This window comes from Zalophus californianus, chromosome 3 (assembly GCF_009762305.2).
Source record: "Zalophus californianus isolate mZalCal1 chromosome 3, mZalCal1.pri.v2, whole genome shotgun sequence".
NCBI classification, from domain to species: domain Eukaryota; kingdom Metazoa; phylum Chordata; class Mammalia; order Carnivora; family Otariidae; genus Zalophus; species Zalophus californianus.
Window position 1 is genome coordinate 116,708,907 of NC_045597.1, and position 22,435 is coordinate 116,731,341.

The 22,435-nt window shown below is 39.4% G+C and overlaps 2 pseudogenes; both read right to left on the reverse strand.

Annotated features, from left to right (window-relative positions):
• Nucleotides 1–16,670, reverse strand: part of LOC113920380 — a 48,678-nt pseudogene extending 32,008 nt beyond the window's left edge.
• Nucleotides 16,671–20,813: 4,143 nt separating this feature from the next.
• On the reverse strand, nt 20,814–22,150 carry LOC113920586 (annotated as a pseudogene).
• Nucleotides 22,151–22,435: the final 285 nt, after the last annotated feature.

Here is a 22,435-nt window from a genome sequence, read left to right on the forward strand (position 1 = left end):
TGTGATGTTCTAAAAGCAAATACACAGCATAATAGAGTTAAATACACTTCTTTATATAGCCCAGATAAGGAAAAATAAAGATTACTACCATCTCAATCAACAATATAAAACACTTGGTGCAAACTGTGATAGACACTAAGAAAAATCTACAAATAATGTGTACTGATTAAAATTAAGCTAATTTAATTAATCAGAGATGGAATATAAAGCTTTTTCTATTTATGGATTTCAATTTAAATCATTATGTTGGGGTGGTGGGAGTAGGTGGTTTGAGCCTTTTTGGTATGGCAAGAAAGTATTTTAATTTTAAAGCCTGTAGGATAAAGAAATGCAGCTAATTGCTGTATATACAAGAGGTAGGCTAAACATCCACTGGGCTGGGACTCAATTAAAGCCCCTGAACTCAAGGACAGAATTTAGTCCAGATCATTTGAAAATAACAGCATCCTCCCTCATAATTATAAGATCAATGACTGACAAGATAATTAGTATATCTGGTAATTAAGGTAACAGCTTTTACAGACCTAATTAGAGTATATTCTGTTGCTTGGAATACATGCCAAAGGTGTTAAACTAATCTTCTGTACTTAAACATGATAGCTGAGTCTTAGGAAACTAATATGTATAAGCTGTATTCCTCACTTCATAAACAGTGGTAGGCAATGAATAAATCAATACTAATTATGATTATAGTTTTAGAGCATGGTAAGAGCGAAGCAACTATCCTTTCAGGAAAAGCATCAGTTTGAATACCTAAAAACCCCATCAACTATCTGACTCTGTGTCACTAATATCCTTTCAATCTAACTTTTAGATGTGTATTAGAGATAAGCTCAGGATACTTACAAATCACAAAGCTAGTCTGGTCACCATCCAAAACATCTGTCTATGGCAGCTTGGTCTCAGAATTGTACAGGCCTAGTTTGAAGTCTGTGCTATGAGATGTAGACCTTTGACAACTTTTACAGTAAGTATCTTGCTTTGCTTGCACACCTTGTCTTTGGGTCATAGTGCCTTCATTTTCTTTGGAGAGTCCTCCAACCCTGATAGCATACAGTCTGGGTGGGACTGTAGAATTTATATTCCAACCTTGCCTGTCATAGACTGAGTTCAAGGCCAAGATGGTCAATACCTATACGCCACATGTCTAAGAATGAGAATGCGAGCCAGGCAAGGACAAGAAGAGTACTCTCCATGGTTGATATAATTGCTAAGTCAGTGGTGGTCATTTTTGTTACTGAGCCAGCCTACACATGAGAGTTAAGCCACCAAAAGAAAGCAGAGCTGAGGCTCTACATGTAGAGAGATACAGAAAGAACTCTAATAACATTGCTTAAATTTCAAAACTGTGTGTGCCAAAAAGCCAGATTCATCCATCAAAACTCCTAGTAAAAAGATCAAAATACTCATTTGCTTAAGCAAGCAACAAGAGAATCTTGACTGATACAACCTGCCTAGTATTTTTATGCTTTGGTTTCCTAGTATATAAAATTGAAAATGAAAGTTACTGTTTCACAGAATTATTGAAATTAAAACAATTGTTGTTTTACTGCTTTTAATATTTGTGGTGACCCTATGAAATAAGTGTTAATTTTATCTCCATTTTACAGATGTGGAAAGTTAAGCTTGGAGAAGTTAAGGAATTTGCCCAAGGTCATTTATTAGTCAGGATAATCAGCATTAATTAATGTAAAAATATCTCTAAATGTCCTATAATGAAGGTGCCTTTCTTTCCTATACTAGAAGAAATAGATAATCTAAACAGGCCTACATTTGTTAAGGAGATTTAATTAATAATAACTTTCCAACACATTAGAAATCATCAGACCCAAATGGTTTCAAAGGTGAATGCTACCAAACATTTAAGGAAGAAATTATATCTATTCTCTACAATCTCTTTGAAAGGATGGAAACAGAAAGAATATTTCTTAATTCATTCTATGAGGGCAGATTACCTTAATACCAAACCAGAAAAAGAAATTGCAAGAAAACTCAGACCAAAATCTCTCATGAAAACAGGTGCAAAAGTCCTCAACAAAATATTAGAAAACTGAATACAAGAAGGTATAAAAAGAATTATACACCATGACCAACTGGGATTTATCCCAAGGGTGCAAGCAGGTACAATGTTCAAAAATCAATTAACATAATCCATTATTTCAACAGGCTAAATAAGAAAAATCACATTATTATATCAACAGATGCAAAAACAGCATCTGACAAAATATAACACCTATTCATGACAAAAACACTTGGCACACTAGAATAGAAACTTGCTCAATTTGATAAAGAACATCTACAAAAAATCTACAGCTAACATTATACTTAATGGTGAGAACCTAGAAGTTTTCCTTCTATGACAGGAAGAAGAAAGGAAGGATGTTCTCTCTTACCACTCGTTTTCAACATTGCGTTGGATGTCCTAGCTAATGAAATAAGACAAGAAAAGGAAATAAAAGGTATATAGACTGGGAAAGAAGAAATAAAACTCTCTTTGTTCACTAATGACATGATTGCCTAACTAGAAAATCCAAAAGAATCAATAAAAAAGCCTCTTGGAACTAATAAGAAATTAGTTGCAAGGTTGCAGGATACAAAGTTAATATATAAAAATCAACTGCTTTCCTATGTACCAACAAATGACATTTAAAATTTAAAACAATTCCGTTTGCATTAGCACCCCCAAAAGAAAATACTTAGGTATTTCTAACAAAATACAAGATCTATATGAGGAAAACTACAAAACTCTGATAAATGAGAGAGGGGAGGAGAAAGATGGCGGAAGAGTAGGGGACCTCGTTGCATCTGGTCCCTTGAATTTAGCAAGATAACTATCAAATCATTCTGAACACCCATGAATTCAACCGGAGATGTAAGAAAAGAATATCTGGGATTTTACAAGTAGAAAAGCAAACACTTTCTGCAAGACAAGAAGTGCAGAGAAATGAATCTGAGGGGATAAGGGGAAGGGAGCCTGAGTAAGCCAGTTACTGGAAAGTAATATAGCCCTAGAGGGCAAAATTAGAACTCAGAAATCTGCTCTAATGAGAGACATCCCTGCCTGAAAGGTGCTCAGGTGGTGAAAAGGGGCAGAATTCTAGGTGGGACATTGTGATCCCCAGAGTCACAGAAATAATGGGGGTGACTGAGCCAGTAAAGTTCCCAAGCATTGAAGTGGGGAAACTGGTTACAGTCAGCAAGCCCAGAAGGGGGCTCTCAGCTCGGTTTGCCATAAACCTTGATCGGGTGACTGCTCTCCGTGTGGGAACCGTGCAAAGGACAGGAACGTGGGGCCTCTCCACCTTCCCCTGGGAGGAAGGGAGTGGGTGCCCACAGGACCAGGAAACAGCTCTCAGGGCAGGGGCCCTGTAAAGGACAGTAATGGTTGATCCTCTGCCTTCCCCCAGGGGGCGCGGATTGGGTGCACACACAGTTCTACCACTGCTCTCCCCACCAGGGCCCCACAAAGTGCAGTAACTCAGGACTTCCCGCCTTCTGCCAGGAAAATCAGTGAGGGTGCACACTGCGGGTGTTTGCAGAGTCTGGCACACACAAAAGTGAAGACTGTCTATCCTTGAGGGTTTACTGAAGAGAAAGGACCGCAAACTTTTGGCTCTGGAGCTAGAGATCAAGGAGTGGCCATTTTAATTTTGATCCTCTAAAAAGGGATAGAAAGCCTTCAGGGACAAAAGCCACACAGAAGACAACCTAACACTGAGCCCGGCCCTCTGGAAAGGGGCAATGCAACTTTGCCCAGGCAAAGACACCTGAGAGGCAGGGCAGCAGTCCCCTCCCCAAGAAGACCAACTGGAAGAACAGGTGCACAGCAAGTTTATGGACCATATAAGACTGTAAAACTCCAGCGCTAGGGGAAAATAGTATATAGAATTCATAGAACTGAAGTTTTTTCTCATGATTTGTTTATCTTTCAGTTTAAAATTGTCCATTTCTCTTTTTTTCCCTTTTCAACTAGTTTCTTCTTTTATCAATCCCTTGTTTTTAAGTCTTTTTTTAACTTTCATTTTTTACATTTACATTTTATAGATATATTCTTCATTTTTGGCTTCCTTTCACTCTATTCAATTTTATTTTTGTATAAATATATATATATATATATATATATATATATATATAAAGTTTTCCTTTCTTTACAATTTTAGGATTTAGTGTCTTCTAATACACAGACAAAAATACACTCAGGAACAAGTGGATCACCCTCTTTTGTCCACCCTGTGAGATTATATTCTCTCTTTTTCCATATTTTTTTATTTTGCTTTTCTTTTTTGGTTTCTGACCTCTTTGGATTTATCTAGTATGTATTTTGCTTGGGTTGTGGTTGAAATTTTTGATCTGTTCACTCATTCATCCATTCTTCTCTGGGCCAAATGACCAGAAGGAAGAATTCAGAACAAAAGAAAGAACCAGAGGTAATACTCTCTGCCACAGATCTAATCGATATGGATATAAGTAAAATGTCGGAGATGGAATTCAGGATAACAATTAAAGTTATTAGTTGGGCTTGAAAAAAGCATAAAAGACATGAGAATATCTTAGTACAGAAATGAGATCTAATCAGGCTGAAATTAAAAATGTTCTGAGATGCAGTCTAAATTGGATGCTTTAACAATGACGACAAATGAGGCAGAAGAGAGAGTAAGTGACATAAAAGACAAGATGATGGAAAGGAAGGAAGCTGAGAAAAAGAGAGAAAAAAAACTAATAGACCATGAGGGGAGGCTTCAAGAAGTCAGCAATGCCATAAAATGAAACAATATCAGAATTATTGGGGTTCCCAAGGGATACGAAAAAGAGAGAGGGCCAGAAGGTATATTTGAGCAACCATAGCTAAGAACTTCCTTAATCTGGGGAAGGAAACAGGCATTCATGTCCAAGAGGTAGAGAGGACCCCTCCTAAAATCAGTAAAAATAGACCAACACCCCAACATATAATAATGAAGCTTGCAAATTTCAGAGATAAAGAGGAAATCCTGAAAGCAGCTCAAGACAAGAGGTTCCTTACCTACAGGGCAAGAACACTGAATTGGCAGCAGACCTATCCACAGAGACCTGGGAAGCCAGAAAAGGATAGCAGGATATATTCAGGGTACTAAATGAGAAAAATATGCAGCCAAGAATACTTTATCCGTCAAAGCTGTCATTCAAAATGGAAGGAGAGATGAAGAGCTTCCAGGACAGACAGAAATTGAAAGAATATGTGACAACCAAGCCAGCCCTGCAAGAAATATTAAGGGGGATCCTGTAAGTGAAGAGAGAACCCAAGAGTAACATAGACCAGAAAGAAACAGAGACAATCTACAGAAACAGGGACTTCCTAGGTAATACAATGGCACTAAATTCATATCTTTCAATAGTTACTCTGAATGTAAATGGGCTAAATGCTCCAATCAAAAGACACTGGGTATCAGATTGGATAAAAAAGCAAAACCCATCCATATGTTGTCTACAAGAGACTCATCTTAGATCTAAAGTCACGTCCGGACTGAAAGTGAGGGGGTGAAGAATGATTCACCATGCTAATGGAACTCAAAAGAAAGCTGGGGTAGCAATCTTCATATCAGATAAATTAGATTTTAAACCAAAGACTGTAATAAGAGATGAAGAGGGACACTATGTCATACTTAAAAGGTCTATCCAACAAGAAAATCTAACAATTATAAATATTTATGCTCCTAATTTGGGAGCAGCCAATTATATCAACCAATTAATAACCGTAATAAAGAAACACATTGATAATAACACATTAATAGTAGGGGACTTCAACAACCCACTCACAGCAATGGACAGATCATCTAAGCAGAAGACCAACAAGGAAACAAGGGCTTTGAATGACACACTGGACCAGATGGACTTCACAAATATATACAGAGATCATTCCATCCTAAAGCAACAGAATGCAAATTCTGCTGGAGTGCACATGAAACTTTCTCCAGAATAGATTGTATACTGGATCACAAATCAGGTCCCAACTGATACCAAAAGATTGGGATTATTCCTTGCATATTTTCAGACCACAGTGCTTTGAAACTTCAACTCAATCACAAGAGGAAATTTGGAAGGAACTCGAACACTTGGAGGTTAAAGTGCATCCTACTAAAGAATGAGTGGATCAATCAGAAATTAAAGAAGAATTAAAAAAATTCATGGAAACTAATGAAACTGAAAACACAACTATTCAAAACCTTTGGAATACAGCAAAGGTGGTCCTAAGACGGAAGTACATTGCAATATAAGCCTCTCTCAAAAAATTAGAAAAATCTCAAATATACAAGCTAACCTTACACCTAAAGGAGCTGGAGAAAGAACAGCAAATAAAGCCTAAACCAAGCAGGAGAAGAGAAATAATAAAGGTTAGAGCAGAAATCAATGAAAAAGAAACCAGAAGAACAGTAGAACAGGTCAACGAAACTAGAAGCTGGTTCTTTGAAAGAATTAGTAAGATCAATAACCCTCTGGAGAGACTTATCCAAAAGAAAAGAGAAAGACCCAAATTAATAAAATCATGAATGAAAGGGGAGAGATCATGACCAACATCCAAGAAATACAGACACTTTTAAGAACATATTATGAGCAACTATATGCCAACAAATTAGGCAATCTGGAAGAAATGAATGCATTCCTGGAAACTTATAGACTACCAAGACTGAAACAGGAAGAGGTAGAAAATATGAGCAGACCAATAACCAGCAAGGAAATTGAAGCAGTAATCAAAACCTCCCAAAAAAACAAGAGTTCAGGGCCAGATGGCTTCCCAGATGAATGCTACCAAACACTTAAAGAAGAAGAAATAATACCTATTCTACTGAAGATGTTTCAAAAGTAGAAATGGAAGAAAAATTTTCAAACTCGTTCTATGAGGTCAGCATTACCTTGATCCCTAAACCAAAGACCCCATCAAAAAGGACAATTATAGACCAATATCCGTGATGAGCATGGATGTCAAAATACAAGATACTAGCCAATAGGGACTCAACAGTACATTAAAAGGATTATTCACCACGACCAAGTGGAATTTATTCCTGGGCTGCAAGGGTGGTTCAACATTCACAATCAATCAATGTGATAGATCCATTAATAAAAGAAAAGACAAGAATCATATGATCCTCTCAATTGATGCAGAAAAAGCATTTGACAAAGTACAGCATTCTTTCTTGATTAAAACCCTCCCCAGTGTAGGGATAGGGGGAACATACCTCGATATCATAAAACCCATCTACCAAAAGCCCACAGTGAATAACATTCTCAATGCGGAAAAACTGAGAGATTTTCCCCTAAGGTCATGAATATGACAGGGATGCCTGCTCTCACCACTGTTGTTCAACATAGTACTAGAAGTCCTAGCATCAGCAATCAGATAACAAAAAGAAATAAAAGGCATCCAAATTGGCAACAAAGTTGGAGAACTAACACTACCTGACTTTAAGACTTAGTATAAAGTTATAATAATCAGTAAAAAACAGTATTAGTGAAAGAAAAAAATTGATGAAAGAAAGAAAAAAATTTACTCAAGTAAAACATATGAAACATTCAGGAAAGCAGGAAAATATGACCCATAATCAAAAGAAAAAGTAGTGAAGAGCAGACTCACAAAAAATTGGAGTCCCAGAAAAAAAGTCCTGTAAAGAATATTTCAAAAAAAATAAAAAATTTTCTAAATTTTTATTTTTATTTTTTAAGACTTTTTATTTATTTATTTGACAGAGACAGAGACAATGAGAGCAGGAACCCAAGCAGGGGGAGCGGGACAGGGAGAAGCAGGCTTCCCGCCCGGCAGGGAGCCCGAAGTGGGACTTGATCCCAGGGCCCTGGGATCATGACCTGAGCCGAAGGCAGGCGCTTAACGACTGAGCCATATGACCCAGCAATTGCACTACTGGGTATTTACCCCAAAGACACAGATGTAGTGAAAAGAAGGGCCATATGCACCCCAATGTTCACAGCAGCAATGTCCACAATAGCCAAACTGTGGAAAGAACCGAGATGCCCTTCAACAGACGAATGGATAAAGAAGATGGGGTCCATATATACAACGGAATATTACTCAGCCTCATCAAGAGGCAACCCATCAGTTTACTATCTTTATGTGAATCATTCTGTTTTGGAACAAAAATATATTCCGTTGTATATATGGACCCCATCTTCTTTATCCATTCGTCTGTTGAAGGGCATCTCGGTTCTTTCCACAGTTTGGCTATTGTGGACATTGCTGCTGTGAACATTGGGGTGCATATGGCCCTTCTTTTCACTACATCTGTGTCTTTGGGGTAAATACCCAGTAGTGCAATTGCTGGGTCATATGGCTCAGTCGTTAAGCGCCTGCCTTCGGCTCAGGTCATGATCCCAGGGCCCTGGGATCAAGTCCCACTTCGGGCTCCCTGCCGGGCGGGAAGCCTGCTTCTCCCTGTCCCGCTCCCCCTGCTTGGGTTCCTGCTCTCATTGTCTCTGTCTCTGTCAAATAAATAAATAAAAAGTCTTAAAAAATAAAAATAAAAATTTAGAAAATTTTTTATTTTTTTTGAAATATTCTTTACAGGACTTTTTTTCTGGGACTCCAATTTTTTGTGAGTCTGCTCTTCACTACTTTTTCTTTTGATTATGGGTCATATTTTCCTGCTTTCCTGAATGTTTCATATGTTTTACTTGAGTTCTAGGCATTGTATTTAAAAGAATAGAGGCTGAAATATGATTATTTTTTGCTTTTATTTTCTAGATAATTTAAGCCTTTTCCTCTGTTTGGCAATTGGAAGAAATGGATAAGGATTTAGATTTTTTTCAAAGTCTGGGTGAGCTGAGGCTGAGCCATAGAGCATCAGCTAGACTGAGTTCACCTTTGGTTAACCCTTTCTGCACTCTCCTATTCCACTGTCGTTAAGGCCTGACCATGATTTTCCTGACAGCATTTGAGCTAGATGGGGTGGACCAAGCAGCTTTGGCTTATGTTTAGATTCAATATCCCATTGGTTTTATTTCTCTAGAGAACTGTAATACAATGGCAAAAGGGATTTTTGCAGATGTAATTAAGTTTATAATCAGTTGACTTTGGCTAATCAAAAGGGAAATCCATCTAGGTGAGCCTGACCTAATTACATGAGCACTTTAAAAGCAGAGTTTTCTCTAGTGAACAGTGGAGGAGGAAGTCAGATTTCTGGCATAAGAAGGAGTTGAAACAAGGTTCTTGGCTTGAAGATAGAAGGGGCCTCGTGGAAAGGACCTGAGAGAAGCCTCTAGATGCTGTGAATAGTTCCCAGCTGACAATCGGCAAGGACATAGGGACCTCAGTCCAATAGCTGCAGGAAATGTAATCCTGCCAACAAGAATAAGCTTGAAAGCAGATTCTCCCCCGGTAGCCTCAGAACAAGAACTCAGCTCTGCCAACATTTTGATTTTGATCTTACAAGATCCTGGGCAGAGAATTCAGCCTTTCTGCCCTGGGCTACTCACATAGAAGACTGTGAGCTAATGAATGGATGTTGTTTTAAGCCACTAAGTGTGTGACAATTTGTTATACAGCAATAGAAAACTAATATAGCCAAGACATAAAAATGAACTACACTACCAAGGATAAAGGTGGTTTGGGTAATGGCCACCTGCTTGGTCTGAATACATATAGTACTACAAATTCCACATTTCAAAAAATAATAATCTCTCTTGTTTACTATTCAAAAGTCAGTTGATGGGATGATCTAAAAAAGTATCCTGACCACATGCTGTCTAAAAAAAGCTTCTCACAAATCTCTACATGCCTTTTTTTATTCTCACACATATACATTTAAATTTATAATCAGCAGCATAAAATGTCAAGAATCTAGAGTGACACTGGCTGTCTAAGGGGTATTGAAACCAGAGTAGTGGGAATTGCCCCTCAGGAGCTGAAGATGCAAAAGGTAAACTTGTTGGTACATGATGGTAACTTATTTGAAGTTCACTCACAGGAACTGTGAATCTTTTTTATAAAGATTAAAAGAATCTGGTTCTTCGGGACAAAATTGACATCTGCTAGTACATATGTATTCTGCACAGGTGTCAGAGTATTGTAAATTCGACATCTGCCTTCACTGTATTGAACAACCTGGTTTTAGCTAAATTGTTTTACAAGATCCTTATTGAAAACCCAGGAGCAGAGAGTCATTTTTTTTTTTTTAACATTTTAAAAGCATGTTTCCTTCTTAACATCAGGCTGCAGCTGTAAACAGTGGTCTGAAAAAAACAAATGCCCTCCTCAGAGCCCTTGTTCGCATAACTCTGTTTACCTAACTGTTCTCAACCTGCCACCAAGACAGCTGGCTGATTATGGATGGGGACAAGAACAAAGATTTTGGAGTCCACAATATATAAGTATACATGCCAACTTTACCACTTATCAGTTGAATAAATAACACCTCTGCACCTCAGTTTTCTCATTTAAGAAGTTCCTTTTAGAGCCAAGATGAGGATTAAAATCAGTCCAGAGTTTCACTGTTCTAATCTAATTCATAGTACCTATTTTTGTTAGTATTTTTTTCTGAAATCGAATTGTTTTGATCTCTCCAGCTCATTCCAAGTTTCACCAAAAAATTCTTCAATTGCACTTACAAAATTTTTTCTCTTGCTGTTATTTATTCAGAACCTGTTGCTTTTGTCAATCGTTCTTTTGCCTCATTATCAAGGAATGAACACTAAAGTCACCCGTATGAGTTAAGGACACTTTCTATAAGGAAGACCTAGTAGCTTAAAGTAAATTTGAAAAGGTATTTTAAATTTAATCCTCTAGTTGTAATGGGGATATTTAGTATTTTCAGTAAAGGTTTTATTGGTCCAGACCAGAGGGACCATATTGTAACTTTTCTGTATTTCAGTTGCTGTAACCACTTTATGCCAAATTCTGTTCAATGGTAATCACTATTATAATGATATGGTAGTATTCATTTCCCAGGTTTTACTATGTCCAGCAAATATCCTTTTTACGCATGAAAACCATACTCACCAAGCTCTACTTAATGAGTCTAAACTAGGCCATTCAGTATTTTATAAATTCAAGGCAAGACTCTATTATTTATTCCAAATGTGACAGCATAGCTTTAGAGGTGGGCAGCCTCCACACAAGTAATCTGCTGATTAGTAAGAGTATGCATATCAGAAGCCAGCAAACTCCAATTTGCATTGAATGCCAGCCACATAACAACTTATCAGAGAAGGCCAGATAGAAGGGTAAAGAAATATCCCTTCCGTAATTATGAGCATGTGTATGCCAGTGTGAACCTGCATCAATATGACCGCGCATTCTGGGATAATAAGTTAATGCTATTAAGATTCATTACATATTCCTAATATGCATACCAATGCTTCTTAGCAGTAATATGTTAGATCCCAAGCTCCAAGTCTGTGCTGACGAACTCTGGTGAGAATGGAAAGAGGTCCAGCCAGGAATGCCAGTAGATGTCCTAATAATGTTTTGCAACATTTTGGGAAAGATACTTTTGGTGATTGTACATACTACTAATTCAGTATTAACATCAGGTAATCTTAATTTTCATTAAAAAAATAACTTTCCTGTTTTGGATGTAGACATCTAAGTTATTTGTAAGAATATAAGGACAACTGATGTTAAGTGAAGATCTAATTGGTGAGGGCCTACTTTGGCTTCAGACCTATTTTATTGGGCTAAAATTTAAATTTGAATGACATTAGGTGGCACTTGCACTGCCTGAGGCCTATTGATTTTTTTTTAAATTTTATTTATTTATTTGAGAGAGCGAAACAGAAAGTGACAGAAATAGTGAGAGAGAGCACAAGTAGGGAGGAGAGGGAGAAGCGGGCTTCCCGCCGAGCCGGGAGCCCGATGCGGGGCTCGATCCCAGGGTCCTTGCATCATGACCAAAGCCGAAGGCAGACGCTCAATTGACTGAGCCACCCAGGTGCCCCTGGCCTATTGCTTTTATACTGGATTTATTCATTTACATTTTCTGACTGGTCGCTGAAGGCAGTTGAGCTTGATGCACCAGTTCTAAATGAAGATCTATTTGAGAAGCCAAACGTTTTCTTAAGAGACAGACCGGGCAAGTGAATGGGACTCTGGATCTTTTGCTTACTTGTTTATGTCAGACTCTGAAAAAACACAAACATGGGATCCTTTTGACATGGGAGACTACAACAAAATGGGAAATGTCTTGATTTGGGAGATAGGAAGTAGTGTTTCATTCATCTAATCATTTAATCATTCAGTAATTCAGATGACCAACATGTATGACCCCGCCCTTGTTTTTTGCAAACAACTCCCAAGCTTTATTATAAACAGACTGTGGCTCCCCAGCAAAGGAACGCCACAGACTGGCGAGAGTGGTGGCTGGGCCGAAGCTTCACGCCCGCAGAGGCTCCGGGCGGCAGGGCACAGGCTTCTGTTGAGGCAGGTCTGGCATCGTGGGTGGACGGGCAGACACGTCTGCTGGCCGAGACCCACCAACAGTCCGTTGATCTCCCTCCACAGCTCTCTGTGAAGGTGAGAGGTCAGGGGAGATAGCAGAAGCCCCGCCAGCCCCCACCCTGTCGCACCAGGGCAGCCACTCTTCCTGGGCAGCCGGAGTCTTCTCCGGGGACTTGGTTGCTGTCTTGGTCGACCCAAGTCTGTTGGCAATTCTGTGCACGTGCGTGTCCACAGCAATGTCGCACACGGCGCCCGAGGCCACCGCCATGGCCAAGGATGCCATCTTGGGCCCAGTGCCCCTCCCTGCCATAGCGCTGCTGCAACATAGCACTGGTCTGCTTGATGTACTTTACCTTGTTCCTCCAGAAGCCTACGGGGTAGATGAACGTGCCCAGCATGCTGTCATCTGCCTGCAGGATGCTGTCCACTGTCAGGCCCCGAGCTGGTCTTCGGTTTGACTGGAGAGTATCAGTGACAGCAGCACCTGGTACCTCCACCCCTTTGGGGGGTACACTGGGATCATAGTGGTGCTCAGTCCCCAGCTGGTCCACAGGTGCGTCCTTCCCACTCCTCATGGTGCGAGTGTTCACCCACTGCTGCCACCAGTCCAGGGTACCCGGACTGCCCACAGGGTACCATTATTGGCATACACCAATGAACGGGATAATAATACTGATCTCTTAAGACTGTTACAAGGATTCAATTTGATAACGCATCTGTACTGGGTACAAATCTTCTTTTCAGATGCCCTCGACTGCCTCCATTTGTCTCTCTCTTGGTCAGCACCTCACTGAGCCGCACAGCCTCTTTATGGTTGGGTGAAATCCATACCCTAGGGATCTAGCTTGCTGAATGGACACCAGGCTGCTGGATAAGCCCTCCTGGAAGTGTGAGAACCTGAGCTTCCTGTAGAGTAAATTTCACCACGGAGAAATGATATGTGAAATGAGATGAGGCAGATAAATTCCTCCTCTTTCTCTCTTCATGGACTGCTTCTGGCCCCCAAAGCCTATTTTGTATCTCCACATTAAAAGGAATTGCAATAGGTAATTTCTAAATGAGCCAAACATCTCTAAAATTCTATAATTTTATGATTCCCTTTGGACAATCTCGTGTCTGAATAGGCTTCTTCAGAGGGGAGAAAGGAATACTTTTATGCCAAAAGTATAGTGCTAGGCCCTGAGCAATTTACTTTATATACATTATTTAGTTTTTATAAATGCCCTGGAAGGCAGGAATTATTTTCTCTAATACTGAAGAAACTAAGGCACAAGAGAGTAATAAATTGTCAAGTACGCACAGCTACTAAGAGGCAAGCAAAGGTGAAAAGCCATCTGCCAGGTCCAAAGCCCAAGATCTCTCACTGAGCATGTTGTTTCACTTTTTAAATTTTAATCTCCTTCCCCTACTCTTCTTTCCTCCATAAAAAAAATCTATTATTCAGAAATCATTCATTGACCCACAGCTACACAAATTTAATACCCTTTTAATTATTTACTTTTTGCCCCCATGGTAAAACATCTGGTAATTTAGAGCTATAATATCTTGTTTAAATAGTACATGTGGCTGTGTCAAGGGTAACTGACAAGTTTAAAAATTCTTTGACTTAGTACCTCACAATATGTACTACAATTCACTTCCTGGATACATTTCAACTAGTTCAATATTTCATTCATTGTAGTAATAGCATCCAGCAGTGTTTATTAACCAGCATATCTGTGCTTTGCCAGTACGACTATAAAAGAGTTCACAAGGTAATTCTCACATTTAAGAAAGACAAAGGGTCTTTTTCCATTTTCAAAAAAGGCTTTGATTATATTCAATTTTACTCTAAGCATAAGTTGATTTTATTATATTTAAATAATTTAAAACCAGTAATGCATACATGGACTAAGGTAAATCTATCTTAGCAAAATATGAAATTATACCAATATATCACTCACTAACTTTAGGAAGCATGACATGAAATAGAAAATTAAATCTATTTTTTTCTGACACAAATTGAGCTCAGTTTTTTTAATCACTAAATTATCAATATAATCAGACATTAATAACTTCTCCGTGATACAGCTAAACACATCAGTGAGAAAAAATGTTTACATTAAGTATTAAACATAATGAAATGCTATCCTCAGAGCATAGCTTAAATAAATGTCTCAAAAGTAAAATAATCTTATATATCTGTGCCTGGTTCCTACACACTGATTAATAATTATGATTCTGACTTAAAACTTGATCTAAGTGTTGACTGGTTAGAATACTCTAAATATCCTAGTTAAAACATTTGGTTATTAGAAACCTTTATAGTATTGAATTTTTTACGTATTACAATCGTCTAAAAAATCTGAGTCAAAAACTGTAAGATGGCATGGAAGGACAGAATGTAGATAAGACAGAAACATGGGTAACACATCTACGGTGCTTCACTTTTAATATAAAGCAAGGAGCCTCATTACCAAACCAAATAAAAGCTTCCAAATGACCCCATGTGGTCCCCAGAAGCTCAGCCAAGAGTTCTAGCTCCATCACCTATGGATGATACAGAGTTTCTAGGGAAATGACTCCCAAATGGCTGGATAGCGAGACACCAATACTCCAGATCAAGACAGAACCCAAATTTAGTCTTTCAGGTGGTGGGGGAAATAACACAATTATTTTTAAAGTGTTTTGTTTTACCCAAAGCCTTCTCACTACTGTTCTAGGAATGGTGTAATAAATGTCGATCAACATTTCCAGATTCTTAGCAGCCAAAGTCAAAAACAAGAAGGAAAGTCCAAAGCAGATGAAGTTGTCATCAGGCTCACACCTCCCTCCTGCATATTCTCCCCAACATCCCGCATTCCAGAGTCCTTTGGCTTCCTGCCAGCTTTTAAGAATGTCTTATTTCAGCCTTCAGCCTAAGTAGTCATTCCCAGATCAAGCTGTTGTATGACACATTATTAAAGGTGCTGGTAGGTTATTTATTCATACACAAATAGATATAATGATTCATTTATTCATTCAGTTATTCAACAAACATGTGCTGGGTGTCTCTTTAGCATCAGGTACCATGCTAGTCACTAGAAGAATACTACCATCACCAAGTTGGTGAACACAGTAGTAAGAAAGATCGATCCTTACTCAGTTATTCACAATCCCACTCTGCTGCATTTTTCAAGAAGTACTTTGTAGATTGTTAACCCAAAGACGTAGACACTGGCTAAAGAATTTTAAGCAGAAATATACATATTTTAAATAAAAATGTCTGTCCTAGAATTCTCAAATCCCAGGGTATACAACCATTCTCTCTGTTCAGAAAATCAGCCTTGAACTTAACATACAAATTGTTCAACAACATGTTAAATGGAACTTGTCCTGTTACCTTGGAATTTGAGATTAAGTCCTAAACAGGACAAAAACCAATAAATTGCCTTATATTATAAAACGCTGCCAAATAGGGGCGCCTAGGTGGCTCAGTCACTTAAGTGATTTGACTCTTGATTTCGGTTCAGGTCATGATCTCAAGGTTGTGGGATCAAGCCCCGTGTCGGCTCTGTGTTCAGTGTGGAGTCTCCTCGAGATTTTCTCACTCCCTCTCCCTCTGCCCCTCCCCCACTTGTGTGCACTCTCTAAATAAATAAATAAATAAATAAATAAATAAATAAATAAAATCTTACCCAAAAAAGCTGCCAAATACATCCATGTGAATTATTAAGAGTTGACAAAAATCAGTCCTCACCTCCAAACACCCCAAAGAGCCTATATAATTAACTGACTAGCAATTCCCAGGGGAACCATAGAGATTAAGTAGTTACCAGGTCTTGGACACATTTTGACTTTTCTTTTCTCAATAGGGTGAAGTAGAGAGGACTCTTCCCTTTTAAAGAAAGTAGGGAAGGTTCTGCAGACTACTCATGATAATTAGACGGGCAAGGAAAAGAGATGCCCATTTCCCTTCACTGTGAGTAGTCATAAGCTGCAGTTCAAATCCACTGTGAAAATATTCTTGGGAGAGTTTGACATGCTTCCCTTGGGTTTGGGAGGCAACGGGGCACCTTGAAACTGGTGCCTGCCTCTGCCTTCAGGATTCTGAATATGGAGATCAACCACAGCCATTGTACTGGGGTGAGGAGGGGGAGCAGCTGTGGGAGCAGTCTGTGCTCTGATCATTTGGCAAGGCCAGCTCAAAAGGATGTCATGCAAAACCCAAGCCATCTGGAAAGTACCTGTACTTGTTTCCCATTACTACTGCAAGGGATTCCACCAATTTCATGGTGTAAAACAACACAAATTTATTCTCTTAGAGTTCTGCAGGTCAGAAGGCTAAAATGGGTCTGCAGGGCCACTTTCATTCTAGAGCTCTAGGGGAGAATCTGTGTACTTGTCTTTTCCAGCTCCTAGAGACTGCTTACATTCCTTGGCTCATGTTCCCTTCCTACATCTTCAAAGCCAGCAGTGTAGCATCTTCTGTCCTCTCTGACCTCTCCTTCTGTCTTTACATGTTCTTGATATGACTCCAACCCTCCACCCCCCTCTCATAAGGACCCTTGTAATTACACTGGATCCACCTGGATAATCCAGGCTAATCTCTCCATCTCAAGATCCTTAATTTATTCACATCTACAAAATCCCATTTACCATTAACATTCAGATTCCAGGGATTAGGAAGTGGATATATCTTGCCCAAGAAGGCAGCTTGTTGGGTCATAGGGACTCCGGCATTAAGAAACTTGGAGGTATAATACTGGGGTGTGTGCATCTCAAATGACTGAGGACAAATGGCCCAAGTCAGAGCTCTCAGAGGACTTCCAAGGTACCACATAAATATGTCCCATGAAGGATCCAACATCTGAACCTCTGCCCCACAGAGACAACAATGTTGAATCCCAACAAGTCAAGGCTTCCTTCGGTCAGCCTTCTCCTTCCCCTTGGAAGACCCAGGGGTGATATTTGGGGTTGAAGTGAAGAACGAAGAGAAGTGAGAGAACACAACAAGCCCGGCCCTCTGATCAGGCCTAAGACAACAGGAAGTGAGAGGCTATGAACTAAACGTGAGATTGATTTAGACAACACTGAAACTTTTACTACCCCAACATGAGTCTCTATTAATAAGTTGTGACTCTGCTAATATTGGAAAAGCATGAATTCTGCCAGCAAGGCAACCAAGGGATAGGGAAACAGAAATCCAACAGAGCACATTGGAAGAGTAGGGTTGAAAAATAATTAAGCCCTTTCCTATTTGTAGAAAACAGATTTCAGCCTATTCAACAGAGTGGTTCCAATGGGTTTTTTGCATATGTAACCAAGTCTGTGGCTTCTGATTTTTTTTTTTTTTTTATATTTTTCTGCCTCTGATTTCCTATATGCACCTGCCTAGAAGTGCTCTTTATGTTAGCTGCTGTGCGGTCTGCCACTCCCATACTTCGCAGCAACCTGCCCATTCCAGATCCGCCTATGCTCATAATTATTCAGAGCCTGCCTAATTCTCTAAATGTATTAACTGGCACTGGATTGACACCTTGTATGTTGTTCAGCAGTTGTTACACTGGCTTCGAAATTATTTCAGCTTGGCATTACAGAGATAATCTGTCACTAATGCAAACTTGTGTATTTACAATATTAGAATCGCTATCTTGTTATTTTTTCATTACTACTGTATTTTCTGAGTCTCCCTCATTACCATGTGTATTGTTTCATTATTTACATTTTGAATGCTATTATCTCTAAGGCTGTCAGCAGAAGCATTGAGATAATGATGCTGTGGGAAGAGAATTATCTAAATATGGATCTTCCTGCTTATGCTCAAATAAATTATTATCTAACTCTTAAGATGCTTCTTCTGGGTCCTCATTAAGACACTCGTGGCCTCGGGGAATTACGGAGCATCAGCTGCCTTTGTCTGAGGGTCTGAAGGTACAGACACAAAACTAGAGATAGAGAAACCGATCAAGACTTGAAGTGAAGGACGTTCCTGATAGTAAGTAACAGGGGATGTGAAAACATCCAATGACATATGTATTTAACAGCAATGGCCTTGAAAGAGAATGGTACTTGAAAGTCTGAAGGTAAAACAATGACTGAAATGAAATGTTGCAGGTGTTTTGTTTCATTTTGATTTAGATATTGCCTGTTAAAAAAAAAAGCAGACAATCTCCATGGGACTTTACCAAGTGTCATGGTTTTAAAAACCAACTACACATCCATTCCTCCCAAATTTCTATTTTTATCTCTGTCCTCCCCACTGAGCTTCAAATTCAAATCTCTAATTGCAAATCTGACATTTACATTTGCCTGTCCACTGTCATCTCAAATGTAATATGGCTAATTCAAAACCTTTTCCTCCCCAGAAGTCTTTCTCTTCTTGTCCCCAGTCCTTCAGTCTCAGTTCATGGCGTCACCATGTACTGTACAAAATCCAAGAGATTTCCTTCGACTCCCTTCCTCTCTTCCTGCCCGCATGGAGTTGGTCAAGTCCTGTAGGTCCATCTGCAGGGTGCACCCTGAGCCCACTGAGGGCTCTCTGCCTCCACGGAGACCACCCTTGCCCAAGACATCCTCATCTCTTAATGCGCACCACTCTCACCAGAGGGGCCAGCATGCCCTCTTGCATCTCCACCCACGGCAGCTAAAGTAAACTGTACAAGATGTGCATCATGTCATGTCTCTCTTCTGCTCCAAGCTCTGTGGCTTCTCATCACACTTAGAATAAAATCTCCACCCTGCGCCATGGCCTACAGAGCTCCGAGTGACCTGCTCCTGCCCATCTATTAGATCACATCTCCTCTCATTCTCTCCATCAACGGTGGTGTTCTTCTAGGTCACTCCTGCTTCATGCTCTCTGCACAAACTGACCCTTCCGTCTAGAATATTCTGCTTCCAGATCTACACATGCATGGGTGTCTGCTTCTCCTCATTTAAGCCTCTCCCAAACTCCTCAAGGAGAACTTTCAACTCCGCAGACACTCTCCCTCTTATCTGGTACTCCTTGCTGGTACCTATCACTCTCTACAGCATCCAGTCCATTAGTTTGTTCTCTTATTACCTGTTTTATCCCACCAGAAGATAAGTTCCCTGAGGGCAGCAACCTTGTCTCTTTTGTTTTCTCCACTGTATATCTAGGGTCAAGTTTGGTACCCAGCTCGTAGCAGTCCCTCAGTAAATATTCATGGATAAATAAATGACTGGAATCCAAATTACTTGTGACTCAGTGTCAGAGGCCCACACTGCCAGTCTTCTTAGTTATACTAAATAGGCTCATCTCTGGCTATCTTTCTACATGTATGAAAGGATCCAAGTTGGAGACTCAATTTCCAGGTATAGGGGTGGATGCTCACTGCCTTTTGCAAAATCAGCACCTCAGGCTCTGCCCAGTCACTTCACCATTTACCTATTATCATCATAGTGAGACATCTGTGTCCCAGCTCCTGTTCTAGTGTGGGGAAGTCCTCTCCATTCTCTCGACTACTAAAGCCCAGAACCTTCTTTTCTGGAATGTGTCTCTTTGGTAACATTATCTCTCCTGACCTCTTTCTTTACAGATTTCCCAGTCATAGACAAATTAGATTTACTCTCCTCAGGTCCCAATAAGAATGCCAGGTTTACTGGAAAGACAGAAATTTCTGTTTTAATACTATTGTTTCAATCCTTTTTGACATCCTGCCGTGGTGATTCAGCATAGAATTTAGTTATAGGTTTTTGTTTATTTTTGAGAGGGGTAATATAAAGGAAGGAGAGTGAGTGGCAGAATTTGTCTCAAAGAATGTTTCTTGAAGCCCTATATTCTTTACCATTTTAATGCCAAAAACAAACCAAAAAAGTGTGTCCTTAGTTCCTAAGACAGGTATCACCCACATACAACCCATCCGTTTCTCCACAGATAAAACAAAATGTAAAAAGTAAACAATCAATGCCACCTTTTTTTCATCTGTGTAAATACTTTATTCTGTTTCTACATAGGATATTGAAATTTACACATGATTTTTAAGACAACTAATATACAGCTAACTGAAATAAAATATACAAGAAGCGTACGAGTTATGAGATACAGATGAGAAAACCTGAGAAGTTTTTAATTTAATTTGCCCTACTGGGAACATCAGGACTCCTGGACTTGATATTGGCCTTGTGTATCAATACTTTTTTCTGTAAGTACTAGCTGACACCCTTCCAAAGAGCACATTGTACTACTGTGTCTAAAAAAAATCAGTGAATAACTAGGTCTTCCATCTTATCAAAGTAAAACCATTACTTCAATTCTAGGCTCTCTGACAGAATATATCTATTTTTACTAAGTTCTTTAATGAAATTTTATTAAGAAATTATTGATTCAGAAAGTAAATACAAGGCATCTTTATATTACAAAGAAAATCAAGAAGACAAAAATCTAGTATTTTAAACAAATTCCAGATTCTGACATTTGGAGCAGTATGATTCCCCGATTATCTTTTTCTAAAAGAGATTTCTTCCAGTTTGTTTCCAGACTTCTTTTACTCCTTTAATGCTTTCTCTTTTCACACATTTCCAGTATTCCTGTACACTTTGTTGTTGTGGTACCCATAAACCTCGATGCATCCTGTTTTTTAAAACCCCGAGAAACAGTCCATGAGTAAGACATTCATCAACAACCACATCAAAGATCTTGAAGACAGTGTCCAAAATATAGTTTGAGAGCTCTTGTCCTGTTGCTACTTTCATGGCCCTCTTAAACTCAGCCAATCTGACAGGACGATGAGCTAAACTGAACATTTGCATAGCAATAGCAAAGTCTTCCAAGTGGGTCCTAAATGACAAAATGACTTGAACTCATCCAAACTAATGCTCTCTCCTGCTGACAACTTCTCTCTTACATTTTTCCAATAGAGGTCTTCATTTTCAGTGTTAGTGAAGAAAAGTAGCCACTCTGCAGTCTTCTTTTCTCATGAAACTCAAACCTTTAGGAAACTGAAGGAATTCCATTTCTTGGACCTCCGTTTGTAAATTCTCCATAAATCTTCGAAATTCCCTATAATGAAGTTTTCTTTCTCCTCTTTTTCTGAAGAAATGTATCTGAAGGGTTGTGGTAATTTCAGGTTCTTTCACTGTTGATTCCTGGCATTCTGTTTCATTAGCTATTGTTGTCTTCAAGTCATCTTGTTTACTTACGATCTTCTGTAGCTTAAAAAATTCCTTTTTCTCAACCATCTCATTACCATCTGCATCCAGCATTTTAAAAGCAACATGAAACCCAGTATGAGGTTTAGTGAGCATTGTAAGCAAGAAAAGATACTCAGTATACTAAATTAGTCCTTTATCGCCAAGGTCTCTAAAAAAGGTTGAGCCACAATGAGCTGGTCAGATTCCTGCTAGTATATCCTGGATATCCTCTTTTTGTCAGCTTCTTCACTGAAGTTTTACGTTCCATTTTGTCAAACATTACTGAAAAGAGGAAGTCTCGTGGTGTCATATAATATTCTCCTTCATTTCCAGTGGAGGAAAAACTGCATGAATTGCTGTTTACGAAGGGACAATTTTTCTCCCATCTCTCCAGAGTCAACATTTTCCTGGGCTAAGACGGTGAGGTGGCCCTCAGGTGCAACGACATTCATGCGGCCATGGTACCATGCCACTCCTGTGCCTGCCAGGGCCACACCAGCCACTGCCGCGGTCCAGGGGCCGGGGCCGGGTAAACCTCGCCGGCCGGCAGCAATCCCACACCGCAGTCTCCCTTTCGCCCCAGGCCGCCAGCCAAGCGCCTCTTGCCGCGGCGGCCGCCATCTTTGCGGAAGCGCCCCGTCACCTCAATGCCACCTTCTACAACTCACCAAGATCCCCAGAGAGAGGAGATAATGAAGAGCTGTTGAACTGTTTTCTTGAAAAAATGTAATGCAGATCATATTTCTGAAGGTCAAAAAGAAGGTCAGTAAATGGTTCAATGTTTTATGGTTAATGTTTGCAGAACAGTTCATATTTGAATAGTAATAATACAGAATAATATAGAATCTGACTATTCAAAAGATACAAATGAAATTAGTTTCACAACTTAGACATCTGTAAACTATC